The sequence below is a fragment of the Panicum virgatum genome, chromosome 6N, assembly GCF_016808335.1.
Source record: "Panicum virgatum strain AP13 chromosome 6N, P.virgatum_v5, whole genome shotgun sequence".
Taxonomy (NCBI): domain Eukaryota; kingdom Viridiplantae; phylum Streptophyta; class Magnoliopsida; order Poales; family Poaceae; genus Panicum; species Panicum virgatum.
In genome coordinates, this window is record NC_053150.1 from 38,146,091 (window position 1) to 38,161,680 (window position 15,590).

A 15,590-nucleotide genomic window follows, 5' to 3' on the forward strand; every position below is an offset into this window, starting at 1 on the left:
TGTGGAGGAGTCTTGCCGTCGTACTTGTTGAAGCTAACTAGTTTGAACTTTTTGGGGTACACGTGCAGGCTGAAACGACAGGAGAACGCTGGAAATCGGTTTCCGTCGTCAGGGATGCGCTAGCCCTTTTGCAGGGCATGAGCTTCCTATCGAGTGTTGATGATCTCTCCGGTATCGTGGCCAAGGTTGACGTACTTGCAAAGGTCTCCCATTGCAGTGTTGATGAGGTGTCGGCGGTTGTCCTGACTTGCGGGAGGTGGACGCTGGGGCCGATTGCCTCTACCTTGGCCGAGTGCATTCTGGTTGCCCTAAATGTGGTTCTGGTTGCCCTGAACCAGCTGATGATCATTATTGGGACCACCCAGAGCGTTCTAACCATCCCGGTCTTTGCTTCGGTCTTTCGCCAGGTGCTCGGCTGCTGGCTTTTTGATCCTTGCTTCTTGAGAGTGATGGAGCGGGTGCCTGCCTATCGAACTAGACACAAGCATGCTTGAGAAGCCATACGGTTTGATGAACTACAAGGTCTTGGATTTGTTCTAGCACGACCGTGGTGTAGGTGATGTTGGCCATCAGAGTGTTGAACCCCTAATCCACGGCTTGTTGGAACTCATCCTATAGGCTACGTGCTACCTGTGACGCTGCTCCGTGTTCGTCCTGCGGCGTGCATGCTTGGCATTCCTTCTTCTACATGTGTTGCATTGTGTGTCATCCTCTGCACCAGCCTCGATGGTTACTTTATCCGAAGAGATGGCTTCGAGCCGCTCGGTGTCGTACTAGTTGCCCACAGATTCCTCGTCTGTGATGTCCGCCATGAAGACATTTTGGTATGTTGTGAGTCGTGGTCGACCAACTCAGTGTCGCCTCTCCCCTCCTCAGGGATGGGGGAAGGGCGACGCCTTCCTGTTACGAAAGATCTTAGAGGTAAGCCACAAGGCCAGCGTCGTCTCCGAGTAGTTCGGAGGGCTCAATGCCCTTCCAGTACACATGGCGGCCTTGTGGTGTAGATGTGATGGTCAGGCCCATATGGTGACCTAAGAAAGTCTTGGTGCCGTCAGCCGGGTCTGAGTACTCGTCATAGGTCGGAGCCTCTCGACATGCGTTGCATCCATATCTTCTACGGGAGGTTGAAGCAAATTCCTCAAATCCTTTTCCAGATCGGAAGAAAATTTAGATTGGATCACCTCCCGGTAGACAGTGGCAGTGTTGCGGAGCCCAGACTCATCACGAGTGGTAATCGAGTTGGACTCATGGTTCCCGATCAGATTGGAAAGCCGAATTCCACCAAGATCATCGGCGAGGTCACCGATGTCATTGACGGAGACTAGTGTTGGTGCCTCTGGCTCCCTGGGGGTCGGCGAGGTGGTTGTTGAAACCATCAAGGTTGCTGGTGACGCAGATCCAGGAACCGAAGACGAAGGTGTTGCCCTCTTCAAGTACGCTGGTGGAGTTGAAGATCGCCATCGAATTCACCAGGGGATAGCCGGTGAACTCACCTACCTGACGCGCCAGCTTTCCGTGATTTACCAACAAGCCCGCCTAGGGATACCCTAAGGTGGTTGATTTATGGGTAGGGAGTCGCCAGAACATGATGGTGCAAGCAACACATGGTTTAGACAGGTTCGGACCGCGAGTTGCATATTATCCTACATCCTATTTGGTGGTTTGTATTGCCTAAGGGTTATAGATTTGTTGGAGGGAGTACCTATCTGCCCTTATATGGTCTTGGGGAACAAGGTTACATGAAGCCCTAAATCGGTATGAGCCTACGAGTCTTTCCCGAGTACTACTCAAATAGTTTCCTTCTATACCGACTAGTTATACTTGTACACAAGTATATTACGTGATGTCAGGGTACGGAACACACATCTCTTATTCTGTAAGGATATATATGATATCAGGTATCCCTAACCCCGGGTCTGACACACACTAACTTGATCGAGCCCTACACCTACGTAAACATGGAAACCATGGGGGGTGATGGCCGGTTAGCTGCCAAAGCATGATTCACGGTGTCAAATAGGGGACAAAATCAACTTGAGAATGAGGGCATTCCAAAATTTTAGTTGTTAATTTGGACACAAGGACTCGATCTTATGTTTATCAAAGCGGCATCCAAATTATCTGTTGCGGCAATCATGCCATAGGTGAAGATTATTGGCCCACCATGCTAAGTGGATTCCGATGCACCGAATCACAGCAAAGGATCAAGATAAGGGAGCAAAACCTAGATGTGAATGTGATTCAGCAGCATATCCAATAATTCAGCAGCCATGCACACACATTGGATTCTGGCATGGTCTACATGAAATCAGAAAAAGTGTGATGCCACTGCGCACGATTTGGTCGAGACGTTCAAGAGGGCACGGTACGGGGTACCCATCACATGCCCGGCCGTATCGTATGTCTCATCGACCAGCAGGGGCTGCACGCCGTAGGCCGATCGGCGTCGAGTCGGAACGGCACCGTACGGTGATGGTACACGCCTAGCAATGCAAATTGCTTTGACCGGTAGAATCAGCATGTACTGTCAAGAAGCACCCTCATGCTACAGATTCTGAACCGTTTCCGTGCTGGACGTCATTAATCTCGTGTGCGTTCCACTCGCGCCCATTTGCAAATGTTTTGTCGGCGGCAGATTCACTACTGGAGAAGTGGATATTGGTGCTAGCACATTAGTGCCGGTCAACCAGGAGTCGGCACTAACGTGCCTGAACAGGATCCGGCGGGCACGTTAGTGCCGGCTAGAAACCCCAGCCGGCACTAATGTACCACCCCCCAACAGTCGGCAACACAGCCACAACGGTCAGAAGCCATCTTAGTGCCGGCTGGGGAGCCTGGCCGGCACTAACTTGGCACGAGCACGTTTAGTGCTGGCTAAATCCACCAGCCGACACTAACTTGCCCCGTATAAACCACTACCTCCTTCTTCCCCAGCCCGACCAATCCATTTGGCCGAGCTCCTCCTCTCTCTCCCATGGCGTGTTAGAAGGGAGGTGCTGCCCATTTTCCCCAAAATTTGTGAGGATTTCACCCATCCAAGTACACCAAAGGTTAGTAGCTTCTTTCACTCTTCTTTCACGGTGTTTATTCTTTGTTTCATGCTTTCTAGATAAAGAAAATAGTGATTTTAAGGTTGATGAAAAATTAGCATAATTTTTCGATTTGTTCATTAATTTGAGCAAAGTAGACTTGATTTGTTACTTTTTAGAGAAGGTTTACTAGATAGTTTGACTATGACACATTTAGAGTAATATTTTTGAAAAGGAAATGTTATTATGCAAAATTTTAAGGATTTTAAGGATGAGGGAAAATGAGCATGATTTATCAATTTGTTCATTAATTTGACCAAGGAATTGATTTGTTGCTCTTTAGAGAAGGTTTACTATATAGTTTGACTATCACACATTTAGACTTATTTTTTCGAATTATTTCATGGTGACATGTGTATATGTTATTGTGCCAATTTATTTTGCTATTTAGTTTAGGTTTACTGGAAAGGTGGCCTATGACACATATACAATTTTTTTTTGAATTACTTCATAGTAACTTGTTTTTAGGGATAATGAGCATGATTTTTTTAATTTGTACATATATAAGTTCCACAAGAAATAAGTTTCGCCGATTGTTTGCATATTCTAGTTTCTTTGGATAATTTGTGTTGGATGTTGAGACATTTATTTGTGTACGTTCTTTTAGCGACAATTATGCCAATTATATAGTAATTAATTACAGATGGACCGGCAATGGATGCACGGAAGCCGGAGCACCTCGGCGTAGATTCAGGGTTTAGATTCTTTTTTCAAGGCAGCAATGGCAAATAGGTCGCCAAAGGGTTTAATGTGTCCATGCAGTGTTTGCGAAAATAAAAAGGAATTCCGGAAAAGAGATACTCTATGGAATCACACCGCCTTGAATGGTTTCATGAGTAACTATAGCCTTTGGACCAAGTACGGCGAAGTTGGAGTTATGATGGAAGATAATGAAGAAAATGATGATGGTGATAACAATCTTTCAGATTGGGCATGGGTTCATGAAGCAGGTAGCTTTCAAGATGAACCAATGGACGTGGGTGAAGCAAATGTTGCACAAGAGGAGCCACCTGACGAGCTAGGTCAGGCGTTGCTTGATGCACAGAAAGACAGTGAGACTGTGAAGGAGGCATTAAAGTTCGAGAAGATGTTGGAGGATCACAAAAGGCCGTTGTTCCCTAGTTGAAAACCGGAGCAGAAGAAGTTGGGTACCACGCTGGAGATGCTGAAATGGAAGGCAACTAATGGTGTCACAGATAAGGGATTTGGTGAGCTATTAAAGATTGTAAAGAACATGCTTCCTGAGGGTAATGAACTGCCGTCAACAACATACGAAGCTAAAAAGATAGTTTGCCCTCTTGGATTGGACGTGCAGAAGATTCATGCATGTCCTAACGACTGCATCCTGTATTGCGGCGAATACGAGAACTTGAAAGCTTGTCCTGTTTGCAGTGCATTGCGGTATAAGATCAGGCGAGATGATTCAGGTGATGTTGATGGGCAGCCGGTAAAGAAGAGAGTTCCCGCAAAGTTGGTGTGGTACTTCCCTATAACACCACGTCTGAAGCATTTTTTTTCGAAAACAAGGATAACGCTAAGTTGATGCGGGTGGCACAAAGAAGACCGTAAGGAGGATCACATGATCAGACACCCAGCAGATGGGTCCCAGTGGAGAAACCTTAACCGAGAGTATCCTCAATTTGACAACGACCCAAGGAATATAAGATTTGCTCTAAGTGCAGATGGAATGAATCCGTACGGTGAGTTTGGCAGCGCTCACAGTACATGGCCCGTGACCCTATGTATGTTAAACCTTCCTCCTTGGTTGTGCCTGAAGCGTAAGTTCATCATGATGCTGGTGCTTATAGAAGGGCCAAAAGAACCTGGCAATGACATTGATGTGTTCCTGCAACCCTTGATGGATGATCTCTTACTACTCTGGAAAGAAGAAGGTGCACGTGTGTGGGATGAGTATAAACAGGAGTCCTTCAACCTCCGAGCTTTGCTTTTTGTATGCATCAATGATTGGCCTGCACTTGCAAAACTTTCGGGATAGTCGAACATGGGATACATGACCTGCACCCACTGTTATGATGAAACCAATAGCATTTATTTGAAACATTTTAAGAAGTGCGTATACATGGGCTATCGCCGATTTCTTCCTACCGATCACCGGCTAAGAACCGAAAGGAAGAATTTCAAAGGAGAGCCCGAAACTCGTCCTAAGCCTCTGTTCCGTAATGGAAAGCGTGTGTTCTCGATGATCAAGGATGTGAATGTAGTATTTGGAAAGGGTCTCGGTAGCCAACCTGTTCCCAAAGATGACCAGGGACATGTTGCAATGTGGAAGAAAAAGTTGTCCCCACTCTTACCTTGTATACAGAACCAAAGCCCCCTTGTCCAAGTTTATTTTCTTCTGAGAAGTTGGCTGTAGCCTCTAATACTTGTGAAAAGTCATAAATCATGAATTCTGAACTCCTTCCTTCTAGCCCCCAAACAATGGTTTCATCTTCCTTCATATTCATCTTAGCCTTATCCTGAGACCCTTTACCTGAATTGACAGTTTGATGTGATCATTTTCTTTTATCCACATAGCATTTGAGCCAAATAAATGAAATCTCAAATTTAGCTAGGCCCTCTTTGCAGATAGCTAGCAGACCTTTTGTGCACCTTTGTCTTATGAGTACGAAGGAAATGATCAAGCCAATAATCGATTCAAGTTGAGAGGCTGCTATTGTTTCCAGACCTCCATTCAAGTTGTAGCTAGTTCATGTTAGCTTACATGTAACTGCTGAAATTTTTTTTTGTTAGAAGCAAAATTTTATTGCTGATTCTTATTGCTGTATTCTTATTGCTGATTTATTGCCAATACTATAAAATATTTTTATTCATCAGTGGACCGCATTTATATTTTACTAGTACTATAAAATATTTAATATTTTTTTATTGTTTTAGGTAGTGGAAATGGATCCTACGGACAACCAAGACAACTTAATGCACGAGCTCATTTGTGGTAGTGCTTGGTACGTTGCTGACCCAGAGTTTGATGAGGCCGAGAACCATGGCACCCAATTTTTAAACTTGCATTATCATGGTGATGAGGAGCCAGATACTAATGAGGAGGAAGAAGAAAATCTTGAGGAAGCCAAGGTATAAAAGTTTTGTCAATATATATGTGATTTGAATTTATATATATATGCTTCGACAACTTGTATTAATTTTTAGATATTATTTCAGGCATCAGGATCGACGAAGCCTAAACGGAAACGTGGCTCCAAGAGGAATATGATAGGATGTATGACCATCATGGAAATCGACGAAGCAACCGGCGAGCCACTAGCCCCTGGAAAAATTAAGACGACATTTGTAAATCAATTGGGATATCTTGTTAGGGAAAGCGTCCCCATAAAGTACAAGCTTTGGAAGAGAAATAAAGTCTCTGATCGACCTGAAGATATCGTGCCAGATTCAGAGAAAGATTTGTTATGGAAAGAGGTGTCGTTGCACTTCAACTTTCCCCCAGGCAAAGCTAACAAAGTAAAGGGATGGGCATTTAAGAAGATGGCAATTCAGTTCAGCTCGTTCAAGAAAAAATTGGTGGCAAATTTTGTCAACAAAGGCCTCACACCAAATTTTGATAAAGTCTGGAAGAAGCAACGAGAGTGGTGGAATGAATTCATGAACTACAAGCACAGTGCTGACAGCGTGGCAGCCTCGATTCAAGGCAAAATGAATGCTAGCAAAAAGATAAACTTTTATACACTTGGGCCTGGAGGTTATAAGGTTGCTATTCCAAAATGGGAAAAGATGGAAAATGATTTAAGTGCAAAAGGAATCGTACCGCAGACCTTGAGTTGGCCTAAACGAGCAAGGTATTACTTCTATGCTCATGGAGGCACACTAGACCCTGACACTGGAATGTTTGTGACTAGCGACGTACTAAGAGAGGCTACCCAAAGACTCGACGACATAATAAGGCGTATGGAAGAAGGAACCTTCAAGCCCAATAGAGAGAATGACGAGCTGACTTACGCTCTTGGGAATGCGGAACACTCTGGACGGACCCGAGGCGTGGGCGTAGTTCCATGGAAACATGGCTTTGCCGAAGATCTTGAAACCTACCAAAGCCGATGCAGAAGCAAGGCAGTAGTGGCAGAGAAGATCCGTACCCTAGAAGACCGGATAATGTCACTTGAGGCAACAGTTAGGCAATGCTCGGAACAACCAGCTGCCAATGTAGAGATCAGCCCCCCCCCCCCCTCTCAGCGTCGTAGCAGTGTTGCTTCCATGGAGCACCCTAGTTTGGGTGCCGACAACCCGAGGGACCCCATTGACGACATCACCGTTAGGACCCAATGTGAGCTTCTGGTTCTTTATGGGAAAAAGCTCAAAGTTTGTGCTGAGGGTTATGCGGAAGTCCAAGAAGAAGGCGGGACAATACATTGCCAGCCGATTCCAGAAGGATACGCCAGAGTCTTTGTTGACCGAATTACTGAAGAACGCTGGGAAGACCTGGGCCTCCAGATCCCTATAGGTCCTAAAGAAATAGAACTACAACATACCGTACACACATGGATCGCTTGGCCAAAACACGACATAAGATTGGTGCAAGCAGCCACAGATTCCACTCGGTGCTCAAGGCAAAGATCACCAACGCCAGCACGGGACCCCAGCATGGATCCGCCATCACCAGCCGCACAAAGCGAGCCCAGTCCGGCATCATCACCAGCCGCACAACAGACACAGAGTAAGCGACAGAGGGCATACAATGTACCTTCGGTCCAGCCATCTCATAAGCAGCAGAGAAAGAAGAAAGCGAAGGCTCTAGAAGAGGTAGTGCCAGAAGAGTCATTTAACACCTTCTTGCTGAAACAAAAGCTAAAGAGGGAGGCTGCGAAGAAGAAGCCAGAAATAGATCCGGTTGGGAAGGCACACTTCATTAAAGATACCACCAAACCGAAGGAGAAAGAAAAGGAATCAGATTATGATCAGCAGATTAGAAAGTGCTACAACAACCCCAAGAATCGGCTGATTAATGCAAAGAACGTTCCCCAGCTCGGAGAGCAGTCCAAACAATCAATCCCTCCGTTGATAGTGCCGCGTGAAGAATGTCCCGATGAATCAAGAGATCCGGAGACCATGGCTGGGATGACATTGCAAACTGATCTATCAAGGGCTCAATTGCTTGGGGAGGCCCTACAGAATGCCCGCGGCAAGAAAAAGTTTGTACTTGGTGAACCTTTGATATGGCCAGAGTTGCTAAGTTTCCTACCAACGAGAATGGCCGAGTTACACAAATGGTATGCCGTGCAATCTAAAGCTAAAGGATTAGAGATGTTTCCAGCTCGGATTAAAGATGAGCATTTCTGGCGGGGGCAGATGATGTATATGTCGAGTTTGCGGCACTTTACGATTTATACCATCAAGATGCCCTTCACAAGTGCCTCATGAGTGTATGGTGCATGTAAGTATTTTCTCTCGTTTCATTATTTTAACCTTGTGTGTTGACTGATCCCCGCTTTGGTTGTGTCCCGTAGGTCAAAAATTCAAATTTTCCAAAAGAAGAACTTCCATAACGTCGGCTTCTTGGACCCCGATGTCATACACGAGGAATCAGTAGCGCGCAAGCCTGAAGACATAGTCGATGTTATATACAGGGGATTGCGTAAGAATAGCATGTGTCCATTCTCTTGCCATACAATCATCAGTGAGTCGTCCTTCGTTAGCCTCTTTTTCAATCCCTTCATATTAATAATACTAATTAATAACTATTATAATCAACATTAATTGGTTATATGTATGTATATGCACAGCTTCCATTGGATATTGGTTTGTATTATGATTGAGGAGCACAAGGTATGTGTGTTCGACTCGTTAAGGCAAGATAAATCAAAGTACCAAGACATCATCGACCTGATAAATATTGCATGGAGTCGCTACCTCCGCAAACACATAGGCTTGAAAGGTGAAATCGAGCCTCTTCGTTGGCTGACTGAATTTTCGGTATGAATATATTCTCGCTACTAGTGTCATTTGTAATAAACATCAGGAAAATTCTATATCGTAACCCACATTTGCCCATAGTGTTGGAGACAGGAGCAAGGAAATAACTTATGTGGATACTACGTATGCGAGTGGATCAACATGTATGCGAGTGAAAAAGGGCAAATGACACTGGAGGCATTCAATGTACGTGAGCACAATCATATCTGCTCATTATTTTAATTCATTATTTTTCATTCTCATGTTTTTATTTGAAAATGTGACAGCATTGGAGGATGAAAGAAGAACTCATTCAAATGGCTCGGGTCAGGGCAATTCAAGAAGCTATGTGCGGATTCCTGCTCGATGAAGTCATAAATCCTAAGGGCGAATTTCATGGCGATCTTGGTAAAAGCGTCGCCAAAGAAGATCCGACAACGAGGAAGCTGATACGTTATTATAGTTGATGCTTAATCATTTGTAATATCTCAAGTACTTTTGAACTCCTAAGTGTTCCATACATGACGAATATATATATGTAATATTAGTGTGATATGCGATCCTAATATTACTGTGCAATGCAAAGAGTACAAGTATGTAGTCAAATACGGTACAAATACGCATAGCCATACATATAAAAAGAAAAAAGAAAAGAAACATAAAGAAAAAGAAAATATTTAGTGCCGGCTAGTTATACCAGCCGGCACTAACCTTGCTGTCAGGCGCCGGGCGGGGTCGGGCACGTTAGTGCTGGCTGGTATTTCGGGCCGGCACTAACCTGCGCACGTTAGTGCCGGTCAGAGTAGCCGGCACTAACGTTTGTCACATTAGTGCCGGCCACAGGGACCGGCACTAAGCCGTCCTATAACTGGCACTGATGTGGCTTTCTCCAGCAGTGATTATTGATTTAGGAATATTTAGTCCAAGCATTTATTTGTATTTTCAGGAACTAATTGTTCATTTTTTGACTAGTCATTCTTTTTCAAAACAAAGGTACATACGCTCACATACACGCATGCATGCTCACCTCTATGAATATAGGCATGCAATCCTAGAACACCTCAAAAAGAGAGATTGGTGACACCAGTATAGACCCGCCTTGCTACCGGGCCGGGCATCACCGTACCACTAAAATAATTGCGCCGGTTAAATCAAGAAAATACGAGCATTCGTGCCAAGTCGAGAATTCGAACCCAGATGAGGAGATTCTCTACCACAAGAACCTTAACCCTTTTTCTAGACCAAATTTCTGACTAACCTATGCTTGTGTGCATAACATTGTTCTTAAGGCGTTAAGGCGAGGCACGGCGAGCGACCCCGTCGGCATGGCGAGGCGACGCCTAGGCGGACGCCTAGGCGAGCAAGGCGACGCCTTATAGCAGCAGGATGTAGGGAGAAAAAGAAAAAAGAGAAGGAAGGAGAAGGGAGAAAAGGAAAAAGAATAAGAGAAAGGAGACAACTTGGCCCAGCCCACTAAAAGCCCAAGCACCACCCCACATCCCCACCAGGCCTGACCTAGCTCCCCTTCGCTCAAACGCGCCCACCCTTCGCTCGCGAGTCACTGCCGGCGGCGGCGGCGGCGGCTTCCTTCCGCTCCGCTCCCTCCTCACCCTCGCCCTCGCCCTCTCCCTCCCTCACCGGAGCTAGCAGGAAGCTTCCCCCTCCTCTCCCTCTCCCTTCTCCCTCCCTCAAGTTCTCCAGATGAGCCGCTACCTGCTGGATCGGCGCCAGGCGCCAGAGCCAGCAGGGAAGCCTTCCCTTCCTCTCCCTTCTCCCTCCCTTCCTCACGCTCTCCAGATGGCTGCTGTCCGTCGGATCGACGCCAGAGCTAGCAGGAAGCTGTTTCTGCTCTTCCTCCCCCTTCTCCCTCCCTCCCTCTCTCACTTTGCTGCTGTTATGGTAAGGCGTCCATGGACGCCCAGCATTTTTTTCGCCTGGACGACTAGGCGACGCCTTAAGAACCATGGTGCATAAGTTAATGAATTATTATATAACCGAATTATTCTGCTATTATATTTATCGAAGCTAAGGCAGTAGTCGGTTAACCAGATTGTTAGTGGAAGGCTACGCCTACGACAAAAAGAAAGCAAAGTGCGCGAAGCATCTTGTTGATGGGTTCGTTATTTGTGGCCTGCCCACTATGTCACCCACTCGTGCACTACAAAAGCTGTACGGTATATATATCCAGGAAAATGTGAAAAAGAATTAACTAACATGCCAACTTTTACTATTGTCACTTCATATGTGTCCTCTTTCTCGTGTTCACTTTTCTTTCTTTTATGTGCGTTACTGTGTGTGCTAGCTTTTTGGTACCCATTTGTTTTCTGTTCCTGTTTTCTTCTTTTATATGTAATCAAAATTGATCGCTCCGGGTCCCCCCCCCCCCCCTCTTCAAAAGGAAGTTGTATAATTAGGATACAAATTTCACTATGTAAGAAGACCTCATTACATACGTGTTTTAAACCTCATCACAGACGCAAAAAATCATGCGTCTGTGATAACAACACATCACTGACGCGAATTTCCACATCTCTAATATGACCACATCAGAGACGCGTGAACCGTGTCTCTGATGATTAATATCAGAGACACTTATTGTTAAAACACGTCTCTGATGCAGTTCATCAGAAACGCAGCTAGTTAAAATGCGTCTCTGATGTGGTCCATCAGAGACACACCTAGTTAAAACGCGTCTCTGATAACAATTTGCAAAAACCAAAAAATAAAACTAGATCCACGGTGTGCATTTCTAAATCACATATTTCACAAATGGTACAATTTCAACCATTAAAAGACTCTGCACAATGATGCCTGAAAATTTACTACTAGCAATAGATGAATGCACTGATACTCGAACAGAGCACACACTAGTGGATCTGCACTGTATCTCCTGGGTACTGGGCAACTGACAGATACAAAAATGTTTATGGACTAATATAACACAACATGTTCATGATCCTGATGTGCTTGACAAAGATCGCTACAAATCTAAGCGACCAGTCTCTCCCATTTGCCAATAATTTGCTGATAGAATAGCATCTTGCCCACCAAATAGTACAAAATCATCACATCATTTGTGAATTATTAGGACAACGATATAAATGACTAGCAAGATCTTAGGATATGCACAGCAAAATGTTACCTGTAACCAGTACGCATTGCATAGCAGTTTTTGGGTCATTTTACAAGCAAAGCAGAGTTTGCCGACTGCTGTTTGTACCAAGTTACAGATAAAAGGGACTAAAAAAGGAAGAAAATTCCACTAACTATTGGGGATACTTTTCTTATCTATGATTACTCTTACTTTGACCATAACTCCATAAGGGTAACCGGAACCTAATGTACCTGCCATCTCCAAGGATCAAAGGTCGGAGCATTCTCATAGTGTTCAGTATTAAGGTGCACAGCTCGGAATGAAGCAAATATTTTGCAGCCCTTTGGAATAATATAGTCTGATGAACAAAAAAGAACGTTACAAATAAATGAACATCCTAGGTTAAATTTTGGGAAATTTGATGATAGTTTCTATTAGAGTACCTTTAAAATGAATATCAGTGTTTGCACGCCTGAATACCCCACTAATTATGTAACTTCAAATACTGAAAACAAAGGTTTCAGTCTTTCACTAGGTGGCTCATATGCATGAGCAGCTGCTCCTCAGTATCATAGGCCCCTGCAGAAATGGAGCATGCTTATGAGCTGGAGGAGCAGAAATATCCTGAAGGGATCATAAAACAGAATAACATGTTTACTATAACCTGCAAATTCGACCACAGTTCAACAATAAAAACTTGGAAAGTATTGTACTAGTTCAGTATGTGGTGCTATGAAGCAATGTTACGCGGATACTCCTAGGAGGTGGCGTATCCGTATCCGATACGTATCGGATACGGACACGCCCCGGATACGCCTCGGATACGTTTCTAGCCGTATCCTGAAAAAACGGATACGTATTTGCTTGGATACGCGTATCCGATACTTTTTGGCCAGATGGGATACAACCCAAAGCATTAATCAGCCCACCCAAATGTTGTTTTGGTAGTAAGAGATGATACAAAATGATGAACTTGCTGCAATAGAACTGTAGAACTAGATGAGCGGCAACTGAAGAACCCCTTGTGGAATCAGTTGTGCTTTTAGAGAAGGCTAGTTATAGAGGTAATGTTATATGGACATGCAAGTATTGCACATCTGAGTATAGGGGAAGTTACTCAAGAGTAAAATCTCACTTGCTGAATATCTATGTGATATTTATGTGTAATTATTAATTATCCTAGCCGTATCCCCGTATCAGTGTTTTTTGGGAAAGTGCGTATCCGCGTATCCGATACGTATCGTATCCGATACCCGTACCAGTATCCGTGTAACATAGCTATGAAGTAAAACAATTTCGACATCTATAATTCCTGCGCATTCACTCTGCAGCAACTAAATTTGGCGCCGTGCAGTACAGTATGTAAATATACTTACTAGCAGTATGTAAACCTCCTGTCAATGAATAAGAGAATAGGCATAGGAAAAATGAGTACCTTGATCGGGTATTGTGAGTAGTCCTTTGCAGCTCTGGCACTGCAGCTTCAGCACAATCTTCTTGGTGGTCTTGGCCTGAAAATTACAACATTTGTCATATCCTAAATTGTGCAGCCAATAGGCATTTACAATTTTCAGTTATTTTAAGACATGGCATCAAAACAGACAAAGGTATAAATGATTGATAGATCAATCTTACAATCAGATAGATATGTTGCATTACCTTCTTCTGGAAGACAGGCTTGGTCTGACTCTGACCACCATATCCTTACCCTTCTTATACTGAGTTGCCTTTTGCAGAGTGTGCCTCCTGCACACCTTGTTATTTCAGTAAGTCTTCTTGATCTTAGGAATGTCCAACTTTATAACATGTGAAACAAATAGCACAGGCTAGTATTAAAAAGATTCTCATGTCCTTTTCCATAGTAAAGCTTTCAGGCTAGCAGCAGTGCTTAGTACATTTTCAAGATCAGAATCCAATGAATCCATAGTGTAGCAACAAGATGAGAATCAAACCTTTCAGCACAGTTATTACATTCAATTTTCAGGCTAGCAGCAGTGCTTAGTACATTCTTTTTTGTCCACTGCAGATGAGAATCAAGAAGTTAGACACAAGTATCCATTCAATTTTCAAGGACATGATCTTTGTCAAATTTGCAAGCTTGTTTCACAGCAAGAATATCCATTCCATCGACCTGCACCAATCGCACAATTAAGTTACCATCTCAGTACCAAGCCTTATCTCAAATTGCAGACGTGGTGACCAAAATCAATCTCCGACTTGGCAGACTTTGCTGAACCATAGAATTCAAAATGAAGATCAACCTTGACCGTATTTCCGTGATGTAAATGATCAAGGCTTAGAAGGTGCAAAAATTTGAACACTGCACAGCACACAATAGCACAGATTCAAGTAGAATACACTCGAAATGCAAAACAAGGATCAGGTGTATGTGACATTTAAGTTAATAAACTTCAGTTTCATCTAACATCCTTAGCCAAAAAATAGCACTGATGTTTCAAGCTTCCAGTTAGGCGTTAGCATGTTTACCTTGGCAAGCACAATAGCTCAATTTCTTCTTGATCCGTCTTGATAATGGCAATAATCCTTACTTACCCTGGACAAGGTTATTTGGTTAACTCATCTGGTAGAGACAAACAATCCAACATATGGACATGATGTGCGTCATGTGCATGAGCAGCTTAAGAGCAAAGGCAAGGAAGAAACCTGCAATTAAGAAACTCAATCCCGAGCGGAAGCCTGCGGACAAACGATGCCGCTACTCGTCACTTGAGCTGAACTCGGTTACCTACAGGGATTAAGAACAAACAACAAGGGGAAACATCAGTTCGAGGCCCTGCACACACTTACGCACCCCACGGGTGGCGGCGGCGCCCTAATCGGAACACGCATGGGTGGACGACGAGGGTTTAGGTTAATCAACACCAACAATTGATCTGTCCATCACCAATAGAGGATGGGGGAGGGGATGAAAAATCAAATCAGGTCGGAGCTTACCGGGAAGCCCGGGCGGGCGGATCTCCCCCGCGTAATGCCATTCTGGGGCCGACGCCATCCCGGCCGCGGTCGAAGACGAGGTGGATCCGTGGATCCCGGCCGCGGCGGAGGCGAGGTGGAGAATAAGAGGCCGGCGGCGGAGGCAGCAGCGACGGCGGCGGAGGTCGGTGTAGGGAGCGGCGGCGCCGGATTGGGAGCGGGATCTGGGCGAGAGCGAGGGGCCGGCGATGCAGAGGGGATGGGATCTAGGTGAGAGGGAGCGGCGACGCAGACGTGCGAGAGAGGCAGAGGTGAGGAACTGAGGCAGGTGCGGACGGAGTGTGGGGGCGGGGACGCGGACGCGAGAGTTAAAAATCAGACTGAATTAAAGTTTGAGGTCCGTAACTCCATCATAGGCGCGGATGAATAATCCACATCTTTGATACAGATGCATGTTATCACAGACGCGTTTTTCTACACGGGTCTCTGTTTTTCAACATCATAGACGCGTGTCGTGCGTACAGCCATGGGAGACCATCGTATCATAGACG

The 15,590-nt window shown here is 44.8% G+C and overlaps 1 long non-coding RNA gene across 4 annotated transcripts; it reads right to left on the reverse strand.

Moving 5' to 3' along the window:
- Positions 1-12,109: 12,109 nt before the first annotated feature.
- Positions 12,110-15,387, reverse strand: LOC120678847. 4 transcript variants are annotated; one of them, XR_005676848.1, is made up of 8 exons: positions 15,061-15,387; positions 14,770-14,851; positions 14,593-14,659; positions 14,058-14,425; positions 13,765-13,851; positions 13,541-13,616; positions 12,549-12,684; positions 12,110-12,463 (listed from the first exon to the last, which is right to left on the reverse strand). It is a non-coding gene; the product is annotated as an uncharacterized LOC120678847 (long non-coding RNA). The 4 variants fall into 4 exon arrangements; XR_005676847.1 differs by having other exon boundaries at positions 13,765-13,901; positions 14,593-14,686; XR_005676849.1 differs by having other exon boundaries at positions 13,765-13,901; positions 14,058-14,236; positions 15,061-15,386.
- Between the last annotated feature and the right edge of the window lie 203 nt (positions 15,388-15,590).